General features: G+C 39.5%; 1 pseudogene; it reads right to left on the reverse strand.

Annotated features, from left to right (window-relative positions):
- Positions 1 to 6,000: 6,000 nt before the first annotated feature.
- LOC122800271 lies at positions 6,001 to 7,038 on the reverse strand (annotated as a pseudogene).
- Between the last annotated feature and the right edge of the window lie 11,806 nt (positions 7,039 to 18,844).

The following is an 18,844-nucleotide window of genomic DNA, read 5'->3' on the forward strand; positions in this document are numbered from 1 at the left end:
TTGTGACTGCTTTCTCAGCGTTTGTAGAAAATGCAAATTCCAGTTGCTGGTTTCCTGGAATAATGTCACCGACTGTGACTTGATTATCTTTCAGCATATTCGTAAGCTGCGTAAGCAGGTTGACGATCTGGTGAAACTCCGCCCTTGTGACCGGTACATCATCCGGTTCCTCTCTCAATATTAAAGGTGTACCAGGAAAGTCGGAGACCTCAGATCCTTCTGCCATCAAGAAAAGCAAAGAAATCCAACATGAACTTAGTCCCAAACAAAAACTTGTAAAACACAGGCAGGAAAAGAAGGGAAACCAATGAACTCTTCCTGGATAAAACGAATAAATTCTTTAATTCACAAACAACTCACAATAAGTGCAGGCAAACAGTAAAAAGTGATATCCACACAAGCGCTTTCGCCTGAGTCTATGTCAGGCTTTTTCAAGATAGTTACTAGTTCCTTTTACAATGCTTAAATAGCTAGGTCGTTACATCCGCAAATTAATTTTAAATTGTTTCTAATTAAACAATAATTAAATTAATCATTCTTAATAAATAAATTACATTTGCTTTCTGAATATTTAACAATACCATGACTTGAAGTTTTACTTCTTATACATCCCATAAATAGGAATATGTAAATATTATGATAGTTTCTTAATACAAAAAAATTCATCAGTTGTATACAATTTGAACAAAAATTCTTAAAATCCTTGAAAAAGACTTAATACATTATTGTGAATAGTAAAATTGATGTAATTAGTAAAATTTTATAAACATAAATATCTTGTACACTAAAACTAGATAACCCACCTAGTGTCATATATTTGATTTATGTACATTATATGTTTAGGAACAAGACATAATAAATATTCTAAAAATATAAAATGTACTCATAAATAAAAACTATCAAAGCTTGTATAAGTTTGTTTTGTTTGTTGTGATAAATACATATATAGAATAATTTTTTTTTTTATAAAATTTTACTAATTACATCAATTTTACTATTCACAATAATGTATTAAGTCTTTTTCAAGGATTTTAAGAATTTTTGTTCAAATTGTATACAACTGATGAATTTTTTTGTATTAAGAAACTATCATAATATTTACATATTCCTATTTATTGGATGTATAAGAAGTAAAACTTCAAGTCGTGGTATTGTTAAATATTCAGAAAGCAAATGTAATTTATTTATTAAGAATGATTAATTTAATTATTGTTTAATTAGAAACAATTTAAAATTAATTTGCGGATGTGACGACCTAGCTATTTAAGCATTGTAAAAGGAACTAGTGACTATCTTGAAAAAGCCTGACATAGACTCAGGCGAAATTCTTGTGTGGATATCACTTTTTACTGTTTGCCTGCATTTATTGTGAGTTGTTCGTGAATTAAAGAATTTATTCATTTAATCATGATTTAGTATTGAAATGGGTCTGTACGAAGCTGGATCTGATGGATCTCTACCCTCTTTAGGTATTACATCTACCACCACTTTCTTCAACTATGTTGGTACTTCTTCTCCTCTTAAAATGCTGTTAAACAAAACTTTCCAGATCAGTCTGTTCCTCCTAGCTTCCAAATTTCCACAGGAATACTATCTATTCCTTGGGACATTGCTGTAGATTAGTTAAACATCACCATTTTATCTCATCTTCTCCTATCCTGTTAATAATTGAGTCTCATCTACCTCTAACCTTGGCATATTTAATTCTTTCATAAACATTTCTATTTGTACCTTTTCTAGATCTCCATATTTATCTGCTTTATACAGACTTTCATAGAATTTCTGAAATATTTCTAATACTTCTACAGGATCTCTTGTTGCCTTCCTTGTTAAATGGTCCCTAAGCTCGGCAACAGCCCTTTCTACTTTCTGTTGCCACAGATGTTGTGCTAAAAGTTTTTGTGCTCTATTATATAGTTACTATCAAAAACAGTTGCTTAACAGCAGTCTTTCTAAAGTCATGTATATTATTGAGGTAATTCCTTATTTCCTATTTAGTGTTCTGCAGTTTGTCCTCTTCTTGTTCTGTGAGATTCCCCCATTCTGCAATACTTTAACATTTGTCAGTCCAGTCCCTGTAAATAATTCTTGTCACTTTTTAACCATATTTCCCTTTCTTTTATTTCCACCCTATTTTTAAACTCCACTTTAATATTATCCCACTGCCTAACTATATTTTCAGAAGAAATTTCTATCTTCTATAATAGCTCCTGAATAATTTCCATTACGTATTTCTTGAATTACTCTCTTTTCAACAGATAGGTGGGAAAGCACTAGTGTCTTATTTTTATTTCATTACCCTGTGTTTTTATTTTAGTTATTATTGGCGTATGATCTCAAATAGTTATTGAGTGCGTATCAAGGCCTTCATTAAAATGCACATGTTCCTATGAAATGTAAATTCTGTCTTGCCTAGCCCAGTTTTTTTTTGTATCTTGGGGAATACGTAAATTCACTCTGAACTCCTAGTACTGAATTCATATCTTCCATGCTAAATATTTTTATATGTTTCTTCAAAAGTCTGTCCTCCTTTGTTATACTTTCCCTTCTGAGCCACCCAGACACATCTTCCCTGTTGCAAATCAAAGTCCAGTTCCCGCCTATAAGTAATATTCCTTGCTAAAAACTGATTATTTCTCCCAGAATTTTCTTAAGCTCCATTATAGCAGTTTTAGGTGGAATATAAATACATGGCAATGTAATCATCCAGGCCTTGCCAGTAGCCCCTTAGTACTACAAATCTACCATTATTGTCTATCACTATCAGAGCTCCTCTTGCAATTAATATAAGTATTCATCTTTTCTTTTGTCCCAAATATTCTGCTGAATAACCATCCTGAAAACCTTTCTTTATCAAATTCACGTTCAGTTCTTTCCAAACATGTCTCCTGTAGCAAAGTTATTTGCACTCTGCATTTTAATATAGTTCACTACTCTTTCTTTTTTGTATTTATCTGTGAAGCTACTGGCATTTAAAGACCTTACAGAGAGCATTATTGTGTTAAAAAGTTATTATTCTCAAATTGTATATATAACAGCTTTTTTGTTAATGTCTAGCTCCAGCTTTTGTGTTACATGAGTACACTGTTTGGCAGATTGAACATTCATACAGTTGTTTCTTGTCATACCCATTTGACCCTATCTCACAACTTTTTGTTTTATTGAAAGCCTCAAAAAACACTCCAATACCCCCTAAAACCTATTAATGTAATACTGCTGCACAAAACTATGTACATCTTCAAATATTGAAGTTTTACCCTCCTGATAGGAACAAATATCCCAAATTGACTGCCACACTCACAGACTTGAGTTAACCTTAAGGAAAGTTTATACATACTAAGACCCATAGTGTAACCTGTGCTTGCTGTCTGGTTTTTCTTATCTTTATAGCTCTTCCAGCTGGGAAAACACCCGAATGCTTTCAGAGAACATCATCTCCTAGCAATTTTCTCTTTTTTTCTAGTCAATTTCTCTTTATTAGATTGTAGAAAATTTTCTTTACCAGATTGTCTCCATGGAGACGTGAGGACCAGATACAGAATTGTTACTAAGCATGCATTTATTTGCTAAACAAGCCTTATAATATTGAATATTCTTTTTCATTTACTTATTTTCTCTAAAAATGTGTTACTTGATCAAGCTAAATGCCTTAATCCAGTCATTCCTCCATGCAAGAATGAGAAAAAGCACATTGATTTTTCTTTTCTCATTCTATTTTACCCAGACTTTGTTTTACATTGCAGTGTCTACATTTCTTAAACCTGAACAAGGAGAATGAGGCAAGGAGGGAGAAAGAAAAAAAAATAAAAAACAGGAGCACTTGTTTACAATGGTATCCCCATTACACTTAAAAACAATTGAGAAAACTTTACTTTATAGCATGCAAAAAAGCATACACTATAAAAATAGAACTATCACCGTTTATGTTATATGTGGATGTGTGTTCCTTTTTCTGTGTTTGAACATTAAGCTATTTGTGTGTTGGAACTGCTGGTCTCCGGTGCCTAATTTTGGATTATTAGTTACATTTTGGGCACTTTTATCACATCTTTGTTGGTTAATGTTACTACTAATCCTATACTGTACCTGCAGAAGAAACTGTGCATTACGCAGCAGCTAAAAGAAAGAATGTCAACATGCTAAAGTGCTATGCTCGGATATGGGAAGGGACGGCTATGCATTATAGAATTGTTTTGTTAAACTGGAAAGTCCAACTGTGTAGAACTCATTTTCAGCAGAAGACTAGAGAGAAAAGCTCATAAGATCCTGATAGGTAGGCAGTATGGGTGACCATACAGACCCTAGCCATTCAACACACACAGTTTAATAGGTAGATGTCACATTGTTTGATGAGAACTAAATTGCTTACCAGAGGAGTAAATATGTGGATACCCACTCAATTGTCAAGGCAGAAAATGAAGAAGGTAACGTGTTACAATATTTGACACAAGGGGAGCTTGCGCCACAGGTATTGAATTATTTACATAAGGAACCTTTCCCTCCAAGAGATCTTATTTATGTTGAGATGAAGGTTGAGGGATTTGGAGCCACTGATTTTAATACTACCAATGGTGGAAGAGGTCTAGTAGGAAAAATTCTTTCACAGCCTAGAAGATGAGGCACAGATTACCATGTAGGAGCTGGCATGACACAGAAAAAAGAAAGATGGTTTTCATTTGATCCAGGTAACTCAGGAACTTATTCCTTTGACATTTTTAGTTACAAAATTTTGCAGGGTTTCTACTTGGGCAAGGTATCTGAAGAGGTACATTCCAAATGGTGCACTGTATTTTATGATTTTTTTTCTGTGTGATTTTTTTCCCCACTGTACCTCCACCCATTAAACCTCATAATATAAGCCATGCCCATTCAAATCCCCCATCCTAGGTACTCCCAATGAGGGCAAAAGCTACCTGGAGAAGGCTATTATACAGTTAACTTTAGTGGTGGTTTGTGCCCTCACTGGCATCCTAGCAAAGACAGCATATTTATTTAGGCCTAAGCTCTAACTCATCCATTCAACTTGGGAATGAATGACCTGTATCAACACACAAGGACCACAATGCCCTCCCCTCTTCTAGTGCAAGTTCCAATCCACTGTCAATTAGAGCTACTACTGAAACAGCTCAGTGGCTGAATGCCTGCCCCTGGCACTACTTCTTGCAGCACTACTCCCTCCTCAGAGAGAATGTGACACTGGATGGACCCCAGACTTCTCCCTACCAGGATGGGCACATCTATTCACTCTTGTCAGGTTTGTCAAATGCCCTAGCCAAAAATCAATTTTGGGTTTCCTGGGTCAATGTTAGCTTTAGCTCTCTATGCTATTAGAGCTGGCTATTGTATTCTATGATTAGCCTGAGAATGGAGGAGCATAGGTTCATAGGTGTGTACTAGGCTAATGGCCCTGGAGCCTTTACAAGCCTAGCCCATAGGACTACCCTGGCATCATGCCACCCATTAAACATTTCATAAACTAAATGATGCCATGTCCTATGAATGTCTGAATCTGTTGTGTTCCAATATCAGCAAGACTGCTAGTAGGACAGTGGGCACTTCTCATAAGCAGGACTAAAGTCAGTTGCTGCAGACCCACACACACACACAAACACACACACACACACACACACACACACACACACACACACACACACACACACACACGCACGCACACCTTTGGGACTACAATACACAATACGGTTTGCATGCAAATTAGAACAAAAAAAGTCTCCCAATTAGAATGTACTGATAAAAAAAACATGGTTCTCAATTTATGGTCAGTTATAAAAGGTATCATTCTTATAAGCAGTCTTATGTAAACACAAGGCTAAAACTAATACAATTAAAATGTAAAACCTAATTGCAATTAGGAAAGTATGATTTGGAACTGGCTTTCGTTATAACAGTTAAAAAGTATGTCCTTAAATTTAAAATAAAAGCAGCGATTTTCAGTAATGTTTTCTCTCTAACTGTGTTGCTGCAAAATACTTCTTGTTCTTTTCAAAAGAGGATGCTGTTCGAAAGCTCTGCTGCATTTTTTGAAATTTCAGCCTGAATCTCAGACTCAGTACCAAAATTATCCTGCCCACAGAGAATTTTGAAGTAGCCATTATCACCCCAGTCTGTATTCCATGAGTTAGCAGCCAGACAGTAAGGAGTGTTGTTTTCTATGCCCCAACCCAAGATCTTAATAGCATGACCCCCCCAACTGATTCTCCAGTGTGATGCTGGTACACACCTGATTTATAGAGCAGGACGTCCTCATACACAGTGAAGGCCCCCTCCATGGGTCCATTCTTATAAATTTCTTCCATTATGTTTTCAGGAGAGGAAGGGGCACTACAGGCAGACCCACCATAAATCTTGTCCTTTTCATATGAAGGAGTATAACCAGCATTACACTTTTTCACACAGGGTGGCATGTCACCTCCTTCTCCAGAACATGGTGGCCGTGAGCCATTCACGTGATGTTCACAGGGAGGAATAGTATATGGCCTGCAACCTATGCCAGAACCATACAGCCCCCCTGACACCAAGCCACTTTCAGTCCAGTACTGCCACACTCCCAATGGATAGCCACCATTGCATCCTATTCCACACTCAAAGCTGCAGCATGAAAGCAGATCTTCAGCAGATACCTCCACATTTTGCTTTCCCCCAGAGTGGATGTAAACACGGTCAGACATGGACTCTACAGCACCAAATGCCCAACATGAGCCACAAGATCCCTGATCCTGGATCTCTCGGATTGTTGGACAATTGGGCCACTGAGTTCGTGAATCAAAGTTATCAGGAAGCTTCACTTTTCCAGAATAGGAAGTCTTTAAAAGCAAGTTTGGACCGTGCAGAATTGTACCACACAGACGCTTCAAATAACTCTGTTCCACATTGTAAAAGCTTTGTCCAGCCTTCCATGTAATATTTAATTTGTTAATGTGGTTGATTATATCCTGTGACCAGGTGGAGGAAGATGACAAGCTTCGAGAGTTGGAAAAACCCAGGAGGAGACAAACTGTAACTAATGAATGCCACATGATGGATGCAGATAGTCAATTTGCAGCCCAGAGAGGGATTATGATATCACTGGAGATAAATGATATATCTTAAATAATTAACTGAGAAAGGCAGAAGAATTTCCTGACTAGAATTAATATGTGATGATCGAAGGATAGTTCATTGTCAGTGAAGGCACCTAGATCCCTAATGACTGTATTGTCTTAAGCAGGGTCTCATTTATGTAATAATCAGTAGTATTGACTTGTTTCTTAAAGGCAACTATGCTATTTTTTTTTGGCTTGAAGCTTAAAGACATGATCAGTACACCAAGTGTTGGTTCTGGCACGCCCTTTCTGGGGGATATAAGTGTTTACAGGGGAATCAGTAATAGCACACAGTTTACAGTTATCAGCAAACTTAGTAAGCCACAGACCTTTGACATCTGTTTTCATGTCAGAGACATAAATCCCAAAAGGGAGGGTACCCAGGACAGTGTCCTCCTGATAGTGATAGACAGTCAATTTACAGCCCAGTGAGTTATGGTTAGATTAGCGGGATTGTTCTAATGCCAACATAAGGAATCATACCCTAGGCTTAATAAGGTCCAGGTAGGCTGTATGGACTGAATCATCTTTCCTGATCAGCTACATTATATTTTCAATAAAATCAATCAGATTAAAGAAACAGAATGTACATTCATAAAGCCAAAACTGATTAGTGTTGATGTTGTTTTGGTCATCAACTGTATTATTTATATGGCTGACCAGGATGCATTCTGTGATTTTAACACATAATGCTGGTGAGTCTAATAGTGCAACAGTTGAAAGGGCCTGTAGTGGAGCCTAAATTAACAGACTGTAATATACAGAGACTAATAATACATTAAACTCACACATACAGTGATAGACGTATTGGACATAGTTTAATAAATAAGAGAGTAGTATCAGGGCCAACTTTCTGCACAGGCCAACTAGGCCTGCGGCGCCATTCTTGGAAAAATTATCTCTTAAATGTATATATTTATTTATTTGCAGCAATGAAATGCACTGTTTCTTTACTATAAAAAAATAAATAAATAAAATGCAATACCCTACTAGAACAAAATGCATCCACAGCATGACAGACACTCCAGGGGAAAGATGCTCTACTAAGCCAACCAATGTCACATTAGACATGAGCATTGCAAGGTCACAGAGCAGTGACCTGGCAATGTTCAAATGGTAGACGCAAATCAGTAGCTCTCACAAGACTGAGAATTTGCATCAATGTAATGCATTTTTTAAATTATAATAATCTGTAATGGAGTAATAATAGTGGGTTCATAGTAAACTTCACTGGCTAGTACTTTCCCAGGTACACAACAGTACAACACACAACTAAATTCATTCTTCTGTTTCAACTTCAATTTAAAAGGTGGAATAAAGGAAGCTTTATGGATTGGTTATATCTTGGGAGTGGACAGTTGAGAGGAATGGACTAAGACAGAAGCAGTGAGGTAACAATTATTTTTTTCTATGATGCTGGCAATGATCAACCAGATATTTTCTCCAATATCAGTGGCCTGTTTTTGTCTTAAGATTTTGCTCTATCCCTCCTAATCCCGAATAAAATTGGTAATTTGGAGAGAAAAAGTGGTGGATTACACCTAACAAATAATAACAATAATTAGTTATATAGACTTTTTTTGCTTCAGAAAATGCGTGCTATTTTACATTCTATTATTCTGTCAAATTCTTGTATTAATTTTACATTTTACAGTGAGCTAATCGAAGGAAGGACACTCAGCAAACTCGGAGCTACAATATATAACATTAAGTATCCTGTTTTTTGTTTATTTTGTTCTTTATTTCTTTGTTGTTTATAGCACTTTGTGTACTGTGTATTTTCTCTAGCTAGTTTCACTGTGTGTGAGGTATTAACTGGAAATTGTCCACTCTTATTAAGCATCTGTTGGGTTGTTTGTTTATGATAACTTGTTGCAGTTAAACTCTTTTTTCTAGTGGCTCCTTTAGCTGTTTAAAACTTTCATTTAAAGGCTCACTGCTGCTTTTCAGCTGTGAGTAACATTTCTGCAGTTTGTTCTAAGTAGTGGGATATTTGTAGCATTTCCATATTCAGGCTTGTATTTGGGCCTAGTGTTTGTGGAGGCTGTGTGTCTGAGCACATAATTCAGGGACATCTTGTTTTAGCCAAAGCCATCAGGCATTTCAGTGAGAGAGAATTATTTGAGGTCATTGGCTGACTGAGGTCTCCTGGACTACAGCTTAGACTAAGCAGCTCATTGGTTCTTTTGAGAATTCTTTCTTAAAAGCTGTCTCAGGTTTCAACTTTCTGTTACCTAAGAAGCTCAGTTGTGAGTGTTCAGCCATTTTACAGTGAGCTAATCGAAGGAAGGACACTCAGCAAACTCGGAGCTACAATATATAACATTAAGTATCCTGTTTTTTGTTTATTTTGTTCTTTATTTCTTTGTTGTTTATAGCACTTTGTGTACTGTGTATTTTTTCTAGCTAGTTTCACTGTGTGTGAGGTATTAACTGGAAATTGTCCACTCTTATTAAGCATCTGTTGGGTTGTTTGTTTATGATAACTTGTTGCAGTTAAACTCTTTTTTCTAGTGGCTCCTTTAGCTGTTTAAAACTTTCATTTAAAGGCTCACTGCTGCTTTTCAGCTGTGAGTAACATTTCTGCAGTTTGTTTCCCACCCTCCCTCTCTGTTGGTATAGTGTTTTTATTGTTGGTGGCTTTGCAGTTGCCCGCCCCTAGTGTAAATTTGATCTGGGACCCTCCTCCCAGTCTAGTGTCATTACCTCATTCTACCCAGTACAGGGAGAGCATTTGAGAAGGCCAATCAGCTTAGTTTCTGCTACTCCTTTCTCTCTTTCCAAAAAAAAAAAAAAAAAATTATCTGCTTTTACTGTATTTGTGTTTTTTCCTACTTTATTTTGCTTTTGCGTCATCTTAAAAGTACTCAATTGTATTTATTACTGCTTGGTGTAACTCATTCTAAGCCTTTTAGTTTAAGCACCTGGGCTTCAGACCAGTTTTACATTAGGAAGGTTTGTGGTCTGCACTGTAGTGGCAGAACAGGTAGCTTACATCCTTCTAAGTTGGGAACTGCTGATTGAGGGCTCAGTGTCTGTTATTCTAAATGTGTATTAATTCTGGTTTCAGCACTTGGGCTTGAGGCCAGTTATTTTACATTATGAGGGTTCGTGTTCTGCACTCTTGTGGGAGGAGAGGCTGGACTCTGTCCTTCTGAGCTGGGAATTTCTGGTTAAAGCTTATAGTGCCTGCATATTTGAACTGCTTCTTACTGAAATTGGTACACCTCGTTTGCTGTAGCATAGACTAGATCCAGGCCTGCTGAATCTAGCTTTGTTTGTATAACTTGAACACTAATCCAGACATTCTTTAAAGTATTCAGTTGTATTTATTACTGCTGGTAGTAACTTGATTAAAGTGTAGCTATCATTTCTAAGTCTTTTGGATTAAGCACTTGGGCTTCAGACCAGTTGTTTTACATTAGGAAGGTTTGTGACCTGCACTGTGGTGGCAGGACAGGTAGCTTACATCCTTCTAAGTTGGGAACTGCTGATTGAGAGCTCAGTGTCTGTTATTCTAAAAGTGTATTAGTTCTGGTTTAAGCACTTGGGCTTCAGGCCAGTTATTTTACGTTAAGAAGGATTGCGGTCTGCACTCTTGTGGGAGGAGAGGCTGGACTCTGCCCTTCTGAGCAGGGAATTTCTGGTTAAAGGCTTATAGTGCCTGCATATTCTAACTGTTTCTTACTGAAATTGGTGCACCTTGTTTGCTGTAGCATAGACTAGATCCAGGCCTGCTGAATCTAGCTTTATTTGTATGCTTGTTGTTTGTTTATTTCCCTGAAATGCTAATTCCACCTAAAACGCGGTCTTTTAGCCCTTCTGTGGATCCCTAGTGATATCTGCATTGCTTACTGTACTTATTTCCTTGTTTCACTTGAAAGAAAGTTACTGTTTGTCGTTTTTGCATTTAAGTTACCTGTAACACATTGCATTTAAGTTACCTGGCACTTGCTCACTAAAACAATTATATAAGTCAGCTCTAAAAAATTAAAAGCACTACACCCTCACAAACTCCCCTTGAGTACCTTGTTCCCCATTGGCCCTTTTTTCAATTATAAAGGAATTCCCAATACTATTCTAGCATGTCCAAAGGTCAGTTGTCAATCTCCTCTCCGGTCCAGCTGGTGAATCCGGGAATCTTGAGGCAATTTACAACTGCCTCATATACACAGACAACCCTCTCCTCCTCCCAACAAATTCCAACACATGTGAGAAATGCAACCATATAGCCAAACTGGAGGCTAAGCTCTCTCAACTCAGTACTGGCGTAACCAGTCAGGAGGAGAAGGAAACCACACTCACTACAATTCCAGTCTCACATAGACCTACCACGACAACAAACCAAACACATAAACACACAAAAACATACTCGGAGGCTCTAAATAAAAATCTGCCTAAGCAGCAGAGACCTCCAAAGCAGACACCCAAGCAACCGCTACCCCAAAACAAAACACGTGCAACACATAGCTCACAAAGCCAGTGTGCCGAACAGTCACAGCCCTTAAGGCTAAACAACACACCTAATACACTTGTAATAGGTGACTCTATCGTCAGGCACACTGATGTCCCGCTCACCAGGCTGAACAAGGAGAAGGTCACGGTGAGCTGCCTGTCGGCGCTAGGATCCGCCACATAACACAAGCACTCAGGTCACTCCAAGGCAAGTACAAATATGACTCAGTCATTGTCCATGCTGGTGTGAATGACCTGAGACGTACCTCCCTGGACTACATGAAAAGAGACATAGAGGAGCTCTCTGAGCATGTAGCCCAGGCCGGTATGACCCTGACCTTGAGTAGCATCTTACCCTCACCAAGAATGATGCCACAATATGAAGACAAGATGATCAATTTCAACAATTGGCTTAAGTGTTGGTGTCATTTAAAGGGGATCCAATGCCTGTCAGCCTGGGATGACATGCTCGACAAGCCATGATACTTCGCTAGGGACGGCTTGCACCTGTCACCCCTGGGCTTTCGGATATTGGCAAAGGCTCTTGCTACCCCCATAGTGCCTTTTTTAGGCAAGGCTCAAAAGACAAACCCACCTCCATAGGTATCACAAGGGATAAGAAACTAAGAGTAATGCTACTCAACGCCAGAAGTCTAAACCTCAAGATGCACGCACTCGAAACTCTCCTTAGCATGAAGAACATCGATATCTGTGCAGTAACAGAAACCTGGTTCAAGGCTCCCGAGAGCACCCCAGCACTACCAGGTTATACCTCATACCATGCTTTTCGGCCCCAAAACTTGGACCGAACCACAAAAGGAGGGGGAGTATCAATATTTGGCAAAGATACCCACACCTCCAGGTTGGTGGCACAGCACGAAGCATCAGAGACCATCCATGTGCAACTAACTGTGGGTAAAACTGCCTTCCAGTTTATAGCCTGCTACAGACCACCCTCCCAAACACAGGAACCCACTTGGCCTTCCTGAGAATACTGGAAAATATGAAGGTCTCTCCAAACACCATTATATTGGGCAACTTCAACTACCCAAACATAGACTGGGAGCACATAGACTGGGAGCATTACTCTAGCTCCAACACCCTAGCCCAAAGGTTCCTAGAATTTATAAACTCAAATGCTATGGAACAACTTGTTACCACTCCCACAAGAGGGGAAAACATACTGGACCTGATCATCACCAACATGGGGACACTATGCTCCAGACCAGAAGGGTATCCCTCACTGGTAAGATCAGACCATAAACTAATCTCACTGGATATTCACATCCCGACCCCACCCCCTGCCCAGAAAACCACAGTGAAAAACTTCTCTAAAGCAAATTTCACATGCCTCAAAACCGAGGCAAAATCCTTCAAAGCCCCCGGGCCTGTGGAAAATACGGCCCAGACCGCGGAATCCTTTATAAACGCATTCTATGAACACCTTCAGGAATGCATGGATCATGCAATCCCAAATAAAACCAAGACCCAATCCTCCAAAGGCAGACGTCCTGTCTGGTGGACCCCAGCCATAAACAAACTATACAATAGAAGGAGGAAGCTACTACATGATAGAGCAAAATCCCAAAAGGGAAGGCATCTCTGATCAGTATTAGCAAAAAACTACGGGCACTCATAAAATCGTCTAAGGCCAGCTTCGAGAGAAAAATTGCACAGGACACTAAGGATAATCACAAGGCTTTCTTTAGTTATGTTAGGAACCTGGGTAGGAATTTCCAGATATGCTCAGAATTAGTCCAAAATGACAAAAAATACACCGAGCCCACAGACATTGCCAACATCCTAGCTGACAGGTTCAGTGCAAACTTCTCCCCCCTCTCCCCACCAAAAGGGCAAATATCTATCCCAACAGAGTGCTGCCCCCTGACATCTCAGATTGCTCAGGTAAGAGCCGCCCTCTCCAAAGCAAAAAACACAGCATCAATGGGACCAGATGGTGTCCCGGGCTGCGTCCTACATGAACTCCAAGAAGAGCTAAACCCAAACATAAAACTACTGTTCAATCTTAGCCTTACTACAGGATATGTACCCAAAGAGTGGCGTACAGCAATAGTGGTCCCTCTCCACAAAGGTGGTGTCTCAACGGATCCTGGAAATTATCGCCCCATAAGCCTGACTAGCTTGGTCTGCAAAGCTATGGAAAGGATCATCATGGACCTCATAAATAAAGATATTGGGGACCTACAGTCACTGGATCCTACCCAGTTTGGCTTTGTTAAGGGCAGATCCTGCCTCTTAAACCTGGTCAATTTCTTTGAAACAGTCACCAAGGCCATTGATGAGGGGAAGGTGGTCCACACAGCCTACCTGGACCTCGCAAAAGCCTTCGATACAATACTCCACTCGGGCATTATAGATAAGCTCACCAGCTTAAATATAAACCCCTATGTCACTAGATAGGTTGCAAACTGGCTCAAGGACAGAACCCACATGGTTAGAATTGCTGGAGCAATGTCAGACTCCAAACCAGTTACAAGTGGCATCCCACAAGGCTCAGTCCTGGGACCTCTCTTGTTCGGTATATATTTCTCGGCAGTACAGGCCAACACGGAAGGACTGTGGCTGACCAAGTTCGCAGAAGACTGCAAACTGGGCGCCATAATCAACTTTCCAGCCGACACAAGCATCCTCCAAAAGGACCTCATAGAAACAGACAACTGGTGCCAGAGCCATGGCCTCAAGCTAAACGCCAAAAAGTGTATAGTCATCCCCTTTGGCAAAAACAAAGTGCCCACAAATTACCACATAGGTGGTAATCCATTAAGTACAGAAGAAGTCATTAGGGACCTGGGGACCCAAGTTGATAGCAATCTCTCATTTGACAACCACGTGGCCAAAGTGGTTAGAAAAACATTTTATATAGCCCACCTAATCATGAAGGGATTCACATCTAGATCAGGGGAGGTCATCGTGCTCTTTACTCATCCCTCATCAGGCCCATAATTGAGTACAATGCCCCTTTTGGGATGTACCTTACCAGACACCTGCAGCAACTGGAAAGACCCCAAAAGTACCTCACCAAGAGGATCAAAGGGCTCAAACAGATGCCATATGCTGCCCGGTTAAAGAAACTCCAGCTCTACTCAGTGGCATACCGCATGCTCAGAGGCGATCTGTGCCTGACGTATAAAGCCATGTCCAACCCGGAATTAATGGACATGCTGCACCTCAGAAAATCCAAATCCCATCAAGCTACGCGCTCGAGAGACTTAAACCTCAGCACTGAAATAAATAGGACATGCTGGAGGGACAGATTCATAACCCAGAGGCTCCCTTCACTCTGGAATAAAATCCCATTCCAGATTAGGCAGAGTCCCACATTGACTCTCTTCAAGAGGAATCTTGATGAGTGGATGGGAGATCATAGGTTTACCCCGGCTATCACTTCTGTGTCACTGTTAGACAGAGGCACAGTATACTAACCTCAAAAAAAGGTATAGCAAAATTAATTTAAAATGGGTGGTGAAAGCCAAACACACTCTGGCTAGGCTTATAAATGCCCTAGGGCAGATAGCCTAGTATGAACCTATGAACCTAATAGTACTAATACTATAAAACATGCCCCTGATTGTTTGGATTTGCCCCTGATTTTGGAAGTCAGAGGTTGAAAGCTATGGTGTTGTTGTTGGCTGGATGAAAGTAACTCAAGCTGTTGTTTGTTCAGTTTTACTATTTTGCTGTGCAGGGCTAGTTTGCATTTGTCGGAAGTAAGATGGACTACTTTACTTAACACTTGATATGTGCAAACACTGTAGATATAATTAGTAGGGTTGTCTGTAGACGAAAATAACTTGCTGCAGCTGTTGTTTGCTTATTATTCTTGCTTTGCAGAACTAGTGTGATTTGTGTGAAGCAACTTGGAATATTTTAATGTGTGGCAACTCTTTGTTTGGCACAAAGGTGAAATGCATTATATGAATACCTTGTTATCACAATCTGAGATCTGAATTTTACATTCATTTGACATGGCTGTATCTGCTCAGTGGGAGGTGTCTGGATGAAAGTAAATGACCCTCTTGTCACTTGCTCAGTTTGCAGTCATTTCTTAAAAAAAGTGATAAAATGCATCACAAAATACTCAGACCTTCACAGCATTGGGGTAACTGGTGGTCCCTACAAACCAAGACTGTATAAGTGTATTTTGACGTGGGCTTAGTAGTGGACTGTGCCTTAAACCCCACCTAGCCCTGCTCAGAGGTGTACACAGAAGGTAATTTAAGCTTGTGTGAAATGTTGGGAATGATGCCATTATTTCTTTAATTTTCCTCCCCAGCCACAGAGGTCACTATCTTGTGGGCTGGAAGTGTTGTCATTATTTATTTTATTTAATTATTTTTATTTTGCTTTTGTTCCCCAGGTTTTCCCTGCTGGATTTACTCAAAAAAAAAAACTTTTCTTCAGAGGCCCAGGGAAAAAAAGCTCCAACTTTTTACACACATTTTTAAACAGGCATTCAGTAATATAATTAATATACTGTAAGATTTGAAAATGCAGTACTGTACCTTAATTAGCTGGAAACACTATACAATGAGACTGAGAAACAAAAGTCTTAATTACCCAAGCTCGTGCTCTGTAGGTGTCAGTCTCTCCCTTATGAACCAAATCTCGTGCACTGTTCAGCATGAATTCTCCAAACACTGTAGTTCATTTAATAATGTTTTATTAGATGTTCACGGTATCTGAAATACTGTCTTTATTAACAGTATTGATAATTCAAATTGCTGCAAATCATATTCTGATTGTCCTGAACAATGTAAACTGACATAGTCTCTAGATGACCTGTTGTCTATACTCATGCTCGAGTGTTAGACATCTTCTCTGAGGTAACAGGTTGAACGAACTTACTAACCTTAACTACCCTGCTATCCTGAACACAGCATATTATATTCTGATTTTCAGTAATTTTCCTCTATTGACTATATCCACACCCCTAACCTTGATCCTCAGGCTACATCTTGTTTTTTAGTTCAATTTATCTCTTGATTCTTTCCTTGTAAAAGGAACATAACAAGAACTGTCTGCAATCTTCCCTTAGGAACTATTTCAGCAAGGTCAACATTCAATGGAAGATTCTTTGTTTCTGCTTTCTAAAATGTATGCATAAATGAAATATCAGTTCTTAGCTAGCAAGGTCAACATTCAGTGAAAGATTATTTCTGTTTTCCTAAAATGTATGCATAAATAAAACATCATTTCTAGGCCTGTTTTATTCTTTATGTCTATCTAATGCCTAATAACTACTGTACAATGAAAAACCCTGATCTAACACATACATTTTACAATTTCACATGCATTTGCTAATGAGATTGCATTCATATGTAATAAAAGCTAACTATCACAGTATAACAGATGCTTATGCATTACAAGATGTTTAACACTGGGCATTTGGACGGGATTATTAGTAGGTTTGTTAGATAGATACTAGATCATGTGATTAGTGCTTAGGAATTCAAAGAAACTGAGGTGAGGGAAAGAAAGTATAGTTGTGTACTCTTACCATAAATGCAGATGTTCGAGTGTGTTCACTGTTGCAGTCATCACTGAAGGGTTCTTCCTGCCAGCAGCAGCCCCCGATCAGCCAGAATTCCAAAGTCTGGATCAGGCACCAGATGAGGTCGCATTTATCCTGACGTCAATGCGCCGGAAGGTATAAAGACCTCAGCTGATGCCATTTCCCCAGTTTTTCTTGCCCCAGATGTCAGGTGCCCAGAAAGAGAAGGCTAAAAAAGAAACCATGCCCAAAACCTCAGCAGCCAAAATACCTCATAACAGACAATACTCAAGGAAAAAACAAAAGAGGGGATAGGAGGGAGGGTAACCCGGACTGCAACAGTGAACACACTCGAACATCTACATTTATGGTAAGAGTACACAACTGTACTATGTCGTTCGTGGTTCACTGTTGCAGTCATCACTGTAGGGTTGAGTCCAAAAGCTAAGAAAGGGTGGCTGGAGGAGAAACAGAGGGAGCGGTCACAAAACCTTGCAAAACCGCAGAAGCAAAACCTGCCCTGGATTTAGAATAGAGAGGGAGGTAGTAATGCTTAGAAAAAGTATGTACAGAACTCCAAGTAGCAGCTTCCAAAATATCCTTGGTAGGAACCCCACAAAGAAAAGCTGCTGAAGTAGCAGTAGCCCGGGTAGAATGAGTCCTAACATTAACAGGAACCAGATTGCCATGATAAGAGTAACAGAACTTGATGCAATGGGAAAGCCACTTGAAAATAGTTTGCTTAGTGATAGCTTTCCCCTGAACAGTAGGAGCATAAGCGACAAACAACTGATCAGATTTCCAGAATATCTTGGTCCTGTCCAGGTATAGACGAAGCTGTCTGTGCACGTCTTAAGAGTGCAAAAGACTTTCTTCCTCACTTTGGGGATTAGGATAAAAGGTAGGCAAATGAATAGACTGATTCAAGGCCACTGCCGAAACCACCTTGGGCATAAATGTGGGATTAGTCTGTAGAGATACCCTGTCCTGATGAAAAATAAGGAAGGGTTCCACAGCCATGATTGCTTGCAATTCCAAAATTCTTCTAGCAGAGGTAATAGCTAAAAGAAAAGCAGTTTTCCAAGACAAAAATTTTAAATCCGTGGAAGCTGCAGGTTCAAAAGGAGACAAAGTTAATTTCTCCAAAACATAGTTAAGATCCCAAGTGGGAACAGGAGCCCTTATAGGAGGCCGAATATTCTTAGCCCCTCTAAGAAATTGTTTAAGTAATGGATGAGAAAAAATCAGAGGATCCGTATCGTAATGTGCAGAAATAGCAGAAGCATGAAGCTTAACAGACGAAAAAGATAGGCCCGTATGTAATAACTGTCAGATACTGTAAAATCAGAGGAATGTTCAGAACAGAAGAATCACCACCCTGGACTTGACTCCAGGAGCAAAATCGTTTCCATTTTCCCGCATAAGATTTTCTAGTGTTGGGCCGTCTAGCTTCAAGGATTACATCCAATACCTGTTTGGAAAGGGCAGAGGTATTTACAGACCCTGGATCCACCAGGCAGCTAGATGCACAGTCTTGACATGACTGTGCAGTATCCGACCATCCCGTTGAGACAGTAGATGAGGGATTTGAGGCAGAATCCAGGCAGGCTCCTGAACCAAGTTCATCAGAGTGAAATACCAGAATTGCCGAGGCCAATTGGGAGCCAGTAGAATCATTTGCGGTCTGTCCTGTTTTATCTTCAGAAGTACCCGAGGTAGAAGAGGAAAGGGAGGAAAAGCATATATTGAGAGGTGTGTCCAACTGAATGAGAGAGCA

Source organism: Protopterus annectens, chromosome 4.part0, assembly GCF_019279795.1.
Source record: "Protopterus annectens isolate FY-2018-M chromosome 4.part0, PAN1.0, whole genome shotgun sequence".
Lineage (NCBI taxonomy): Eukaryota > Metazoa > Chordata > Ceratodontiformes > Protopteridae > Protopterus > Protopterus annectens.